This window comes from Podarcis filfolensis (genome assembly GCF_964270895.1).
Source record: "Podarcis filfolensis genome assembly, chromosome: 5".
In the NCBI taxonomy this organism is placed as follows: domain Eukaryota; kingdom Metazoa; phylum Chordata; class Lepidosauria; order Squamata; family Lacertidae; genus Podarcis; species Podarcis filfolensis.
Window position 1 is genome coordinate 54,826,439 of NC_139608.1, and position 13,997 is coordinate 54,840,435.

Genomic DNA, 13,997 nt, shown 5'->3' on the forward strand with positions numbered 1-13,997 from the left:
AACCTGTTAGCAATGGCATTCCCTAAGTTTAAAACCACTCATCTACTTATCAGGATCCTGTTGTTATTCAGGACCGCCTTGTTCTATGTATCCCTGCCTAACAATTGCACTCCTCAGAGCGGGCATTGTTGAGATAATCGCAGGCCCCAGAGGTATGCTTTATTATGTGCTATAAATTGGGATTTTAGTGTTGCAGCTCCAGCCCTCTGGAATCAGTTATCAACTGGCATTTCAGGAGCCACTGAAGACATTTATGTTTAAAAAGGTGTTTCCTGGAGTGTGACCCAGTTATCTTACAGAATATTAATTGCACAGCTGTAGAATTTGTTTTATTGTTTTTTATTTATTGAGTAATCTTTTATATTTTATCTTGTTTACACGACTTTGGTGGCTTTTGGTTGTGAAGTGGTTTATAGATATGCAAATAATAAATAAATACATACATAAATACATAAATTCCCTCCCACACAAATACATCATGTCCCTGATGTCCAGCCCGGCTGCTTTTCACACACTGGTGCCAAAAGGTCTAGAAATCTGCTCTGTGTACATAGGCTCCACACACAAATAGTCTGAAGTGACTGAAAAATTAAATAGACATTTGTTTTAATGTAATAGCAACCAATGTGAAAAACAAAGGTGGGCACTTTGATTTTCATGTTGGTCTTCTTTTGTCACATCCTTTGTATGTCAAGCATGCCTGAAAGTTGCCAGGCATTATCCCCTCAGGGAATAAGATGAAGTGTGCAAATGTCATGCCGTTTGGATGAAAATGCCAGCATTGCAGAGAGTAGAAAACCAGACGAGTCTCCCTCATGGATGGATTTATAATGGTGCAAATGGTTCAATTGCACCAGGGCCAATGCCTGCTAAGGGGCCAGACTCTGAGCTTTCATTTTAAGAAAAGGAAGCAGACTTCTTAGGAATTTCTGTCGGTTAAACCAGCCTGGCTATTCTTGAGCATTGGTAGCAACAACACCCAAGTCCATCCAAGGTCCGGTCCCAGGGAAGCAGTAGTTCCAACAAGGGCTCAGTCTCAGTCAAGAGGCACTCCAGGTCAGAAGGGGTTCCAGCAGAAGTCAGGTTAAGAAGCGTCCCAAACTCCAAGTAAACACACATTCAGGTTCAAGTGTGAGACATTGTTCCAGCTAGTCCCTCAGTCTTGGAATTAGGTTTTTAAGCCAAAACCCCACACTGGGCTCAGTTGCAGCTTCCCAGATATTTCTGCAGTATCCTCATTAGGAGGGCCCGGGCGGCGCTCTGGGTTAAACCACTGAGCCTAGGACTTGCCAATTAGAAGGTCGGCGGTTCGAATCCCCGTGACGGGGTGAGCTCCCGTTGCTCGGTCCCTGCTCCTGCCAACCTAGCAGTTCGAAAGCACCCCAAAAAGTGCAAGTAGATAAATAGGTACCGCTCCGGCAGGAAGGTAAACGGTGTTTCTGTGCACTGCTCTGGTTCGCCAGAAGTGGCTTAGTCATGCTGGCCACATGACCCGGAAGCTGTATGCCGGCTCCCTCGGCCAATACAGTGGTACCTCAGGTTAAATACTTAATTCGTTCCGGAGGTCCGTACTTAACCTGAAACTGTTCTTAACCTGAAGCACCACTTTAGCTAATGGGGCCTCCTGCTGCTGCCGCGCCGCTGGAGCACAATTTCTGTTCTCATCCTGAAGCAAAGTTCTTAACCTGAAGCAATATTTCTGGGTTAGCGGAGTATGTAACCTGAAGCGTATGTAACCCGAGGTACCACTGTAAAGCAAGATGAGCACCGCTACCCCAGAGTCGGTCACGACTGGACCTAATGGTCAGGGGTCCCCTTTACCTTTACTCTTTTATTCATTCTGCAACTGAACACTCCTCCTGACTGTGAGAGTCTCGACCTGCCTCTTGAGGTGCTGTTGTTCCCAGAGGTTTGTGTTGTTCCACCTCTGCTTCAGAGGCCAAGTTGCCTTTCTGTCAGGAGGGAACCCTGCCCATCTCCCCCGGCTGATCTGTTTCCAAATTTCTGCTGGCTCCTTATCCTCGTCCACCAGATTCTCTTCAGAAGAGGAGTCACCTGGTGGGGGGGAAACAGCAGAGAGTTGATGACTGACCCAAATTTGGAAGTGAGCAAAATCAATTAGAAGTTAGTTTAAAATAGGAAACTGCACGTGCTTAAATCATTTTCTTTTTTGTTTTATTAAGGTTGCCAACAGGTTTCTGGTTTGTAATTTGGTTAAGAGTTGTACAACTGCACATGCTCAGAATATTCAGTGTTTTGTTTTTTAGCTTATGAAATAATAAATATGTTCATTTGTAAGATATCTCAAGTTATATTTACTGGTACAGTGGTACCTCGAGTTAAGTACTTAATTCGTTCCGGAGGTCCATTCTTAACCTGAAACTGTTCTTAACCTGCCTGAAGCACCACTTTAGATAATGGGGCCTCCCGCTGCTGCCGCGCCGCCGGAGCCCGAATTCTATTCTCATCCTGAAGCAAAGTTCTTAACCTGAAGCACTATTTCTGGGTTAGTGGAGTCTGTAACCTGAAGCGTATATAACCCGAGGTACCACTGTATCTTATTTCCTGCATACCCTTTGGGGGGGGGGGTTCCTATTTTGTGAACTGTACCAGAGACCCCAGTCTCCTTAATCTGACATTAGTCTCCCTTGAAATCAAAGTGGAAATGAAGGCCTGCCAAAAAAAACATGTTGGTAACATGTTTCGTTGTTCTGTATGGGACAATGACAATAAAGATTATCGTATCGTAAATAGAATGATAGAATAAAACAAATGCACTAAACACTTATAATCCCTATTGCACAACCTTATGACTATCCATGCTACCTAAAAGCCTTTTAACTGCAGGTACCTTGGAATGAATCTGAGACTTTCTACCTGTTGGACTTTCTCTGACAGCTTTGAAACCCTGAAATGAAATTGTAAACTGAATGGGGGGTTTTTAAGCATTAGAGAAAGGCAGTGTGCTTCTGGGTACCAGTTAGTGGAAACCACAAGAGCAGAGAGTGCTCTAATAAAGGCTCCTGTCAGTAAACACTGCTTAGACTCTTGGGCTTTGGGTCTGGCTCAGACAAAATTCTTCAAGAGCACTGCACATGCTGCTCCTTGACACGACCTGGGGCATTGTCTAGTTTTTCCTTTTGCAGGGGTCTGAAATATCTTCGATGGGGGAGAAAGTTGTTTTAATTGGGGGAGAGAGAACAAACCTGGAATTTTTTTAAAAAAGCTAGCTTCAACACATTTGCAATAAACTTTTCTTCCATAAAGCTGTTTAATGGAGCATATCACTTGTTTTTTAACCAGCGGGTCTCTCTCTCCCTCCCACCCCCCTTGTTTAGTTTGGTTTCTTCAAAATACAGTGTGTCCTCCAGGGGCTGCTGACAATCTCCCATTTCTCCCAACACCAGAGAAAGCTAAAGGCACTGAGCAGCCGAGAGAGTCCTACAAACTGGTTTCATTGCTTTCTCTCCTGCAGGCAGATTCTGTCAGTCTCCCTGTCAGTCTCCCTGTCTGTCTGTCTGTCTGTCAGTCCATCCATATGGGAATAATCTCCAGTCATTAATAATCTAAGTATCAGGACTTCATCAGATATAAGAGTACCAGAAAGCCCTGGGAAAACCTTTGTGGAGTGAGCCAGCATGACCAAACAGCGGTATGTTGCACGTTTACATAGCCTGTTGTGAAATGTTTGCAAGAAACTTTGAGGATAAAGTCCCTCACATCCATCCTGGCTTGGACTCTCTGTTCAATGCAATGTCATTGTCAGAGGTGTCCAGAGCAATATCTGGTCCAGCTATGTTGGAACATTTCCAGCTATTGATGTCTGAAGATGGGAACAAGGAGCTTGATCAAATCCAATCAACTATTCTTATGCTCACCCCTTGGCCCCATAGCTTATTAAACTGTACAGGGAAAGGATATCTGATTGGGTCCCAGAGGCTGTAAATACCTTGTTGATAGATGCAGCTTCTTGGGGGGGGGGCGGATATTCATTTCACTGGTCTTGGAGAAACTTATTTTGGACCCGAGAGACGTCAATAATTTCAGGTTGGTGGTCAACACCTGCTTTTGAGCAAGGTGCTCAAGAGAATACTAGCTGGCCAACTCCAGCTGCTCCTAGATGGACTTCCTTTCTAGATTCTGTTCAGTTGGGCTTCGGACCTTGTTCTGTAGCAGATATCACTGTAGCCTCTCTGTGAGATAACTACTGCTGAAAGAGATGAGGGGAGTATGACCCTGTTGATTATCTGAGCTGATGGCAGTTTTCAATACCATTGACCATGGTGTCCTCCTGGAGGTTATCTAAGCTGGGTGCTGTAGGCAGTGACACTACTTGGAGATGGCTCCACTCCTCCTTGGATGACTGATTCTAAAGGACCACTTCTCAAACCCTTCACAACTGTGCTTTAGGGTCCCAAACGATTCTGTTCTTTACTCCATACTGTTAAGATTCTTTTTTATTGCACTTCACAAATTCACATCTACTCATTAGTAAAATGCTACACATACAAAATTTGTATGCCATGATGCGCGTGATCGCATGTACCAAGATTGCTTTCCCCCTCCCGCCCTGGCAACATTTTAGCAAGGCATGCTAAAATATATGCCTTTTGGTACTGTAAAGGTACAGAAAAGATGCACATTAGCCCAAAGAACTGAAAGCTGTAGGAAGCTGCATATACTCCAGTTCCAGAACTAATGAGACATGGTCCAAAATCCAAGACAAGTAAAAACACAGGGCATAACAAATGCACAAGAAGATAAAGTAACAGAACCATGGCAGTTCACTCATCCCTAGTTGGAAGTCATCAAGGATAGACAAAAGAAACCCGCTGCCACAGGCTCAGACTTGTACAAATAGGTGTTATTTGTACAGAACGCTTTTAGCGTCATCTGACAGCTCCTTACAGAGTACCCAGTGAGAGGGAAGAATATATCTATATCCCCCCAAAGTCCTTTTATAGTTATGCATGCATTTGGCAGAGAGAACAGTTTGACTGAAGCTATAAAATCTAGCATTTGAGCTTATATTTCTCCCACTGACTGCCAAACATTCTTCATTCCTTTCAGTTCACTCTAGCAAACTAAACAAAAAACCAAAGGAGAGCCACAAGTTTGTCTTTGGCTAGAAGGGAGACTGAAGGAGTACAATTGCCGGCCAGGCGGGGGGGGGGGCAGGACAGCCCCGGCTGAGTTACTGCGCGCTAAAAGAACTTCCTTCACAAAAAGAAACAAGATGTCCTAGCAAGTATAACTCTAATCCAGTAGCAGGAATATACCATAAGCAGGTTGCCTCCCATTTCTATCTACTGGCTGCCACTGCTAAGGCCATCAGAGGGAGGAGCATCAGCACTCCTGCACCATGCCTGGGTACAGCTGCAGTGGAAAGTTCCTGCTCTGCATATGACATGAGTAGGGGCCGACACCCCTGCTTGCTTTGGTCACCACCCCGACCCCTGCCCACCCCTCCAAATAATTAGTTTGTTCTGTTTTAATGGTTCTTACATCTGATTGCATAAACGTTGTTGTATACTTCCCCAAGAGGTCAGTGTATGTTAGGCAGCAGAGGAACCAACCCCCACAACAGGTAGCCAAGAATGGACAAGACAAGGAAAAGGCCTTACCATCTGCTTTTTATTCAATAGTCACAGAGAGAGGCTTGGGAATGCAGCCTCTTGGAATAATGGTGTTGTCCTGAGTGACTCTCCGCCGGCTCTGTCTCTCCCACTTCCTCATGCATCATCCTTATGGGTGCTGAGAAGGGCCCTTTGCCTTTGAGCTCTTTGCTCTCCTACTTTCAATGCTCGCTCAATTCTGGGAGGGGGCGTCTGGAATGCTTTCTAAAGACACTGTGTCCACCAGCTGTTGCCCCCCTGGTGTTTCTTCCTCCTCTCCCATTATCTCCCAGCTTTCCCCCTCATCTTCCTCAAACCCCTGTTGTAATTCTGAACTGTCATCTTCTTCTCTGGAAGGGTCAGGCTGGGGAGGCGTTCTTCACCATTCCTCCTCTGCCCAGTCCCTGACAGTATATAAATAAACAGCCATTGGGGGAAGAAAAACAACAACAGCAACCCTTGAGGACCCCTAGTGGGAAACAACCCAAACCATATTAAATCTCAGTGTCTTTAGTGTCTCCGTTTCAAAAAGAATGATTTGCCCATTTGTCTTTGAGGGCCAGAAGGATCCATCTCAACAAAAACCATATTGTACTACCCTCAAGTGACCCGAATATTTCCTGAGTAAAACAAAACAAAACAAAATGTTCAGTGGCTGCAGCAAATTGAAACCACAGCCATCCAATTTTCATAAAACCATCTGAACCTCTTAATGAAGGAATGCATGTTCTCAAGCTTTGTCTTGCCAATACTGGCTTGCAGAAAGGAGCGGACTCCCAGTTCCCCACATTCCTTTACTGCCTAATACAGCAGCTAAACAAACAGTGTGTGTCACATTACTGTAACATTAACTTTATTCTAGGGCTGAGCTGAAATTGTTCAGTAATCTTCTGATCATTTAAAAAAATATTTTAAATGTCTAAACTATCTAAACTTCTGGAGAATCTCAGTTCTCCCTTGGAGAATATTCAGTGAAATGGCACCCTCAGTTTCACCACCCATGAATTTTGGGCAAAAGCTGATCATTGTGGATCAACATTTAACACTGTCTGTTATTTATTATCATTGCAAGAAAACCATGGGCTCTTCATCTTGCAATCCTCCTCTTTTAGCCCATTGCTTTTTTAAGCCACCAAATATTAACTAAGAAGAGAGCTTTAATCAGCATCGAGTGAGCCAATCATTTCTCATAAGGATACTTTCTGGAGGAAATGTTTGAAAGAATTTCACCTCCCACTGCTGAAAATATTTAGCATGATGTCCCCGCCCTGCTGCTTCCAATTTTGCCACCACCCACAGATTGTGTAGAGAATTTTAGAAGGCTATTTTCACTCAGCCCTGTTTTATTTTTTCCTTTCTGTCTCTTACACCAAATCTGCAGCTAACTGAAGGCAGCTATGTGCAGATGGGAGGAATGGTAGCAATATTGGCTGGATGTGTGGGAAGTGGAAAGAGAATAAGTGAATTCTGGAAATATTCTTGCTTCTTTTGGAGAATGATGTAGGTGAAGGAAGGGCTTGGATATATGTGCTCCATCATTAAGAGGATTGTGTGTGTGTGAATGAATGTTTGTAGTAGAGCCATTCCTTGATCCAAACTTACATTAGAATGAGGAGAGCATTCTAGGAGGAGGAACAAAGTATATGCAGAGTTAGAACTTGAATGTTAAATTAGACATCTACTAAGCCTACTCAAGCTGATCATTACAAGAACTCTGTAGCAAAGAACTAATGAATGCCTTTGCATGTTTGGTTTGTTTGTTTTGTCCTCCCTCCCAAACCCTTCTCCTTTTGTGTAAGCTTCAGGACAGAGATGGTCTTATTACTGACTTTTGCAAGCCACTCTGGGAGCAGTGGCAGAGCTTCAAGCTCCGGGGGGGGGGGAGCAGGTGGGGGCGTGGTGCGCTGCCTGCGGGGGGGGGTGGCGCCCAGCACAAGGGGGGCAGCCGCAATGTCACCCCACCGGGATCGTGCCACTGGGGGTGGTGCGCACCCCCCACACCCCTGTTCCTCTGCCAGTGTCTGGGATACCTTTTTCCCCCTTTGGCTGAAGGGGGGGGTAAATAACTATTAAATGGTAAATAACTATTCTTCATCTAGATTCCTGTTCCTAAGAGTTCCAGGCATATGTTCATTTCAAGCAATCTTTTCTTTGTTCCTTTTTGCTGATACTAAACAGAATTGAACTTTAGTGATCTGCATCAGAACACTTTTATAGATCCATGCATTGGGCAACCAGATAAACAACAGCAGTAATAGAACCAAGCATTTGCTTTGAAATTTGGTGTAATAAATCACTAGATGTGAAATACTTTAAACACTTGAAATGTGCTACATAAATCTAAAGTTTAAACTTACTGGCAGTCAGCACATGTTGTACAATCTAGAAGGGAAGATTAAAGGTGCAATCCTATAACCACTTGCCTGCGAGTAAGTCCCATTAAACAAAGTGCTGCTTCCTTTTGAGTACAGACATATAGCCTTGCAGTATAAGGCATAATATTATATCCAGTGCAGGAAAATAGTATGCTTTCACATCAGAAAAATGCATGTGTACCTGGTCTCATTGATACTAGGTTGGATGACTTCATCAAGAAAACAATTTTCTGAGATGTATGAGTGGTAAATTGACTATATGTGGATCAAATAAAGGGCACGATCCAGTAAAAGTTAAGCACTATGTTTCATTGATTTCAATTGAGGAAGAGTTAATAGGAGCCCAGAATCTATATTCCCAAGATCTAATGGAATTATTTTCTTTTTACATTATACAGTGTGAACAGGCTGTGGAATTTTATAGCTGTTTCAGTGTCAAGAACATGAGATTTATCTTACTTAAAAAGTAATTACCACATCAGTAACATGGTAATTATTAGAACAAGCAAGGGTAATGATAATGCCTACAGTTTCAATTCTCAGCCCTCTGCAGTAATATTTTTATAACCTGGGTCTATAAACCTGGGTTTATTGTACTGGTAAACAAATACTGTAATAAAAAGTGAAAGCTTGAATACAAGTAGAAGTATATATGTTCTCTGTCTTAATTGTGTTGACATGAGGTTGAGATTATTTTCTGCGGCAAATTGTTTGGAGTAGATTCTAGCCATATGAGAGAATCTGGTCAAAACATTTTGCCCTCTTTATTTACACAGTGGGATCTAGGGGACCTTGGCTGTTTCTATGTCCCCTTGGAATCTATGGGTCTACAGTGCACAACTCTGCCTAATTAATTTCAGTGGGCCCTTTTAAGTCATTGTGACATTAAAATATTTAAAGGGGGGAAATGACTTTGGGAAGATCCACACCACAGGCATTAACTAATACAGCGGAGATTCCCTTTCTGCAGAGAATACTACGAACTGCAATTGGGGGAGCGGGGGACTATAAATCTCTAACAGTGTCTTATTAAACTGCATGATTTGGCAGTAAATACGACAGTTATAGTGGTGGAAAAGGAGGGATGGGCTAAGGAGCTCATTCTTTCTGATTTCAGTCTCACTGGCCTTTAATCATCAATCCATTGGGTGCTGTTCTGTCCCGTTCTGTCCCATTCTGTGTTTGTTTGTGGGCATCCCTGTGTTGGGTTGTCTGGTTCATGCCCCCTCAAAATTGTGTATCCAGGGCTATGTCCCCCCCCATGCTATGCCCCTGGGGATGTGGCTTTCTGGCAAGTAGGGTGCAGCTAGAGAGGTTTACCCTACCTGCAAGTCATAGGAACATAGAAAGCTGTTTTCTACCAAGTTAGACCCTTGGTCCATCCAGCTCAGTATTGTCTACACCAGGCATAGGCAAACTCCACCCTCAAGATGTTTTGGGACTGCAACTCCCATCTTCCCTGACCACTGGTCCTGTTAGCTAGGGATGATGGGAGTTGTAGTCCCAAAACATCTGGAGCGCTAAGTTTGCCAGTGCCTGGTCTACACTGGTTGGTAGTGACTTTTCAGTGTTTCAGACAGGCAGCTCTTGTACTAGGGATTGAACCTGGGACCTGCTAGTTGGGACCACTAAGGTACAGCCCTTCTCCAGTCACAGTGTCTCATGCCAGTGTTAGTGCCACTGCAACTAAAGCCTTCCGGAAGACAATCATATAAGCTTGTAGTTGGGCTCTGAAGATCTATCTCAATTCATTTTTCAACTGTTGCTAGAGCCTTTAGGAATGGCTGTCATCTTTCCTCAAACTGTCCCTCACTGAGCAGCTGGGAAGAGACATAACGCCATTTGGAAAGAGATAAAAGAGGAACAAAAACACAGCTGCAAGCTCCGGTTCTCTCACACGGTGCCACAAAGACTCAGAACTGCAGTAAAGTTTAAAGCATTTCCTGACTGTGCAGCTTCCAAAGCTTGATGCATTGCACAAAGTGTGAACCCAAGAAGCAAAACTTACTGTGTAAGGCCCATCTAAATTGGTCAAAAGGGTTTTCAGATGAATGCCATCACAGACTAACACTTTGCAGTTCAAGAACGTCTATGCATGAATTATCTTGAGAGCACATCATTGTATGCAACGCAATATGCTCTCCTTAGGCCTCTGACAGTTCTCTCTTATAGCTATCCATCAGCCTGATTCTCTCCAAGCCCCTGGTGTACAGCATATGTGCAACTCTCTGAGGCGCAACCTCTGCACCTGGGGCCAGAGGAACAGCAGGATGTTTGGTGCAGGAGAGGCCCAAACAAGAATAGCCGAGTACATTGCCTTGTACTTCACTGAGCCCTGAGAGATCTCTGTAAACTCTATAGAGAATTCCCTCCGTGTAAACAAAACTGCAAACTTGCATACCCTCCAACATTTCTATTAACAACAACAACAACAACCCATCTGATGGGTTGCCCCAACCACTCTGGGTGGCTTCCAACATATACAAAACATAGTAATACATTAATCATTTAAAAACTTCCCTATACAGGTCTGCCTTCAAAGGTCTTTTAAAGGTTGTGTAGTTACTTATCTGCTTGGCTCAGAGGTCACATAACTTCATACCTTCCAGAAATTTCCCATTGAAAATCGGGACGTCCTACCATACCCTCCAACATTTATCCAATGAGGGATGTCCTAAGGAAAACCAGGACGTTCCAAGATCAGATCAGAAATAGGGAGACTTGGAGGGTCTGAACATGTAGAAGAAGGAGCAGTGCCTTGCACATGAATATCTCTTGTCAAAATATGTTTTTGTTCTCATGTTTTTGACACTGAAATTGAAAATAGCAAGATGAGGCCAAGGTCATGTGTGCTGCTGTCGTGTATGTACTATGTAGAGTACTATGGGAGTCCAGCCACTTCATTTTACCACTACAGTTAGATCTACCCTGAAGTATACAAATAATATAAAGCTGCCCTGCCACCTGCTGAATTAACTGGGTCCTTACGCATTAGGTGAGGAGGTCAGAGTGAGAACTCTAATTGAGCTTCCAGTCTCTGCCTACTCTAGAACATTAGCTCACACTTTTATAGTACCTTGATGAAGAGGACCAAGGCTATGTACACACCACACATGCGAAGCACATTCAAAGCACCCACCCTCCAAAAAGGATCCAGGGAACTACAGCAAGCTAGCATGGTTTCCTGGATACTTTGCAGGGATGGTGTGCTTTAAATGTGTTTGAAATGTAGAGCCCAAATCAGTAGCATGAGGTGAGGAGCAGTGACATGTGAGAGAGGGCAAAGCAGCCATCCCTAGCTGTCTGGTACTGCCACAAAATGCTCATTCTGCAATTCTGGACCATGCAGATATATCTACTACAACAAAATATAAATGTGGTAAATATATTAAATTAAAATATGCCAGAATACTATCTTTTGAGGCTCATGTATTTGATATATGTTGATTAACTGTGTTTTTTGAGCCTTCATTGTTCAAGCTAGCAGAATATATATATTTTGAATTGCAAATCAGACCATCATAAGTCATAATCAAGAGTGGACCATTAAGTCCATTGATTTCAGTGGATCTGCTCCGGCTATGGCTTAATCAGATGCAGCCCACTGTGAGGGAACTGTAGACGTAAACAAATGGCAAAGAAATTAGTTTCTCAGAAAAAGAAAAAGAAATACTGGATAGAATGCAAGATTTAGTATGACCCATTTTGCGGAAACAAACACATAAAACACCAGAATTGCTAGCCAGCTTCTAATGTAACAACAGCACAAAACTAAAAATGTAAACAATATATGCAGTATATACAAATTATTTCCAAATTAAGTTGCTGGCATAGAAATAAGATATTTATTATTTATTTATTTGTAAAACTTGAGTTAATTTGTTCAATTTTATTGATATTTCCCAACATGAGGTTAGGATTTATTTATTTGCAATTTTTCCATGGTTACAATATGGAACAATATGGAACACTGTACAATACACATAAGCTGAACTTAACCTTCTCTAAGCTAACTGGCAACGTTGCTCTTCAGACTCTATTCATCTTAAATATACAGCAACATTTATCAGTATGGGGGGGGGTGTCCGCGTGCAAAGGGGACTGCAGAATAGGAGAGAGAAGGATGCATGGAAATGGGGGTGATCTGAGTGCAAGGGAGAGTTGAAAAAAGGAGAGAGGATGAAGGGGGTAACTGTGATAACTGTGTGCAAAGGGGGCTGCAGTGAAGAATAGGAGAGAGGATAAGGCATTGAACAAGGGTGATCTTTTGTGCAAGAAAGAGCCGAGGAAAAAATTGCCACAACTGTTTAAAATTCTAGTTCCATTTTCTATCATCTGGGGGTGATAAAGTTGGAGGCTGGATCTTCAATCAGCCTCTCAGCATGCTGTTGCAGTATGGAAAGTATAACCCTAGGAGGAAAACGACCATATTCGCTATAAGCAGCAACAGGCACTTTCGCTGTAGCAAAAGTGGAAAATGCAGCTTCTTCCTAGAAAAAGAAAAGATGGTGTTTTGTGGATGATAAAAAAATACCCCAACTAAATAAATGACTTGAAATTATAAATACAGTGGTACCTCGGGTTAAGTACTTACTTCCTTCTGGAGGTCCGTTCTTAACCTGAAACTGCTCTTAACCTGAGGTACCACTTTAGCTAATGGGGCCTCCTGCTGCTGCTGCGCCGCCGGAGCGCAATTTCTTTTCTCATCCTGAAGCAAAGTTCTTAACCTGAAGCACTATTTCTGGGTTAGCAGAGTCTGTAACCTGAAGCGTATGTAACCCGAGGTACCACTGTACATCTAGAACTCTAGATAATAACATTACAGCTATTTGGTCGGAGACAATTATCCTTTAATAGGTCATATGTTGGGCTGCCTTTGAAGGCTGTTTGGAAACTGCAGCTGGTGCAGAATTCGGCAGTCAGGTTGTTGATCGGGGTCAGATGATCAGAACATATAACGCCAATTATGGCATGACTGCACTGGCTACCAGTTAGTTTCCAGGCTCAGGTCAAAGAGTTGGATTTGGCCTATAAAGCCTTAAGCTGCTCAGGAACCCTGTACCTCAAGGGCCACCTCTCTCCACATGAACATGGCCCTTCTTCATCCACCCACTCCATGAGAGGTTTGGAGGGTGACAGATGAGAACAGGCCTTTTCATTGGTGCTCCCTAGCACAGCTTGTACAATGCTCTCGCCAGGGAGGCATGACTAGAACCATTTTTAACCTGTTATAGGTACCAGACAAAAACTTTAGTTTCCCCCCAGGATTTTGGCCTTCTTCTGAAAGATATTGTGGCCTATTTTAAAGGAGTGGGATTTATAGTCCTGCTTTTTGATTAGCTGTGTGTCTCCTATTTGAATTGTTGTGTTTTTAGGTTTTTATTTTATTTATGGGGAAAGGGGGCGCGCACACACAAAAACCCTTTTGGCACCACAGTGCAGAATGGCATCATAGGAATGGGTAAAGGAACGAAAAACTAAAAGCAATAATACACTGTCATTTTTAATAACAAATTGCAAAGTCTTTGGGGAGGGGATTTTCTTGGGAGGGGGAATATTAAAGACAGAGCTATATAGCTACCATAACATGTAGTGTGGCCATGATTTTCTAGGCTCATCTAGATTTTTCTAGTTCATCTGTCTCTAAACTTTTTATAGCAATGTGATTTTCAGGAGACTGTTTCTCAGAAAGAGCAATAATTTATAACAGAGGTGACTAATCTGGGACCCATGGGCTATATATGGCCGCCAGAAGGTTTTTTGTGATCCTTAAAAATATATATCCAAAAATGTGGTTTTTTATTTAAAAAAATTACTCATATACCATGACACACGTATCTTGAAAAATCAGCTTATTTTCAACAGACAAGTGAGATGTTCACACATTTCCACATTGTCATCAGTGGTGGACGTTGACGTCTCAAATTTCAGTGGTGCCCTGTGTGATGCTCAAAACCATCACCCCATGCCTCACCTCCCACCTACCATTTGATGTCACAATTGTGAC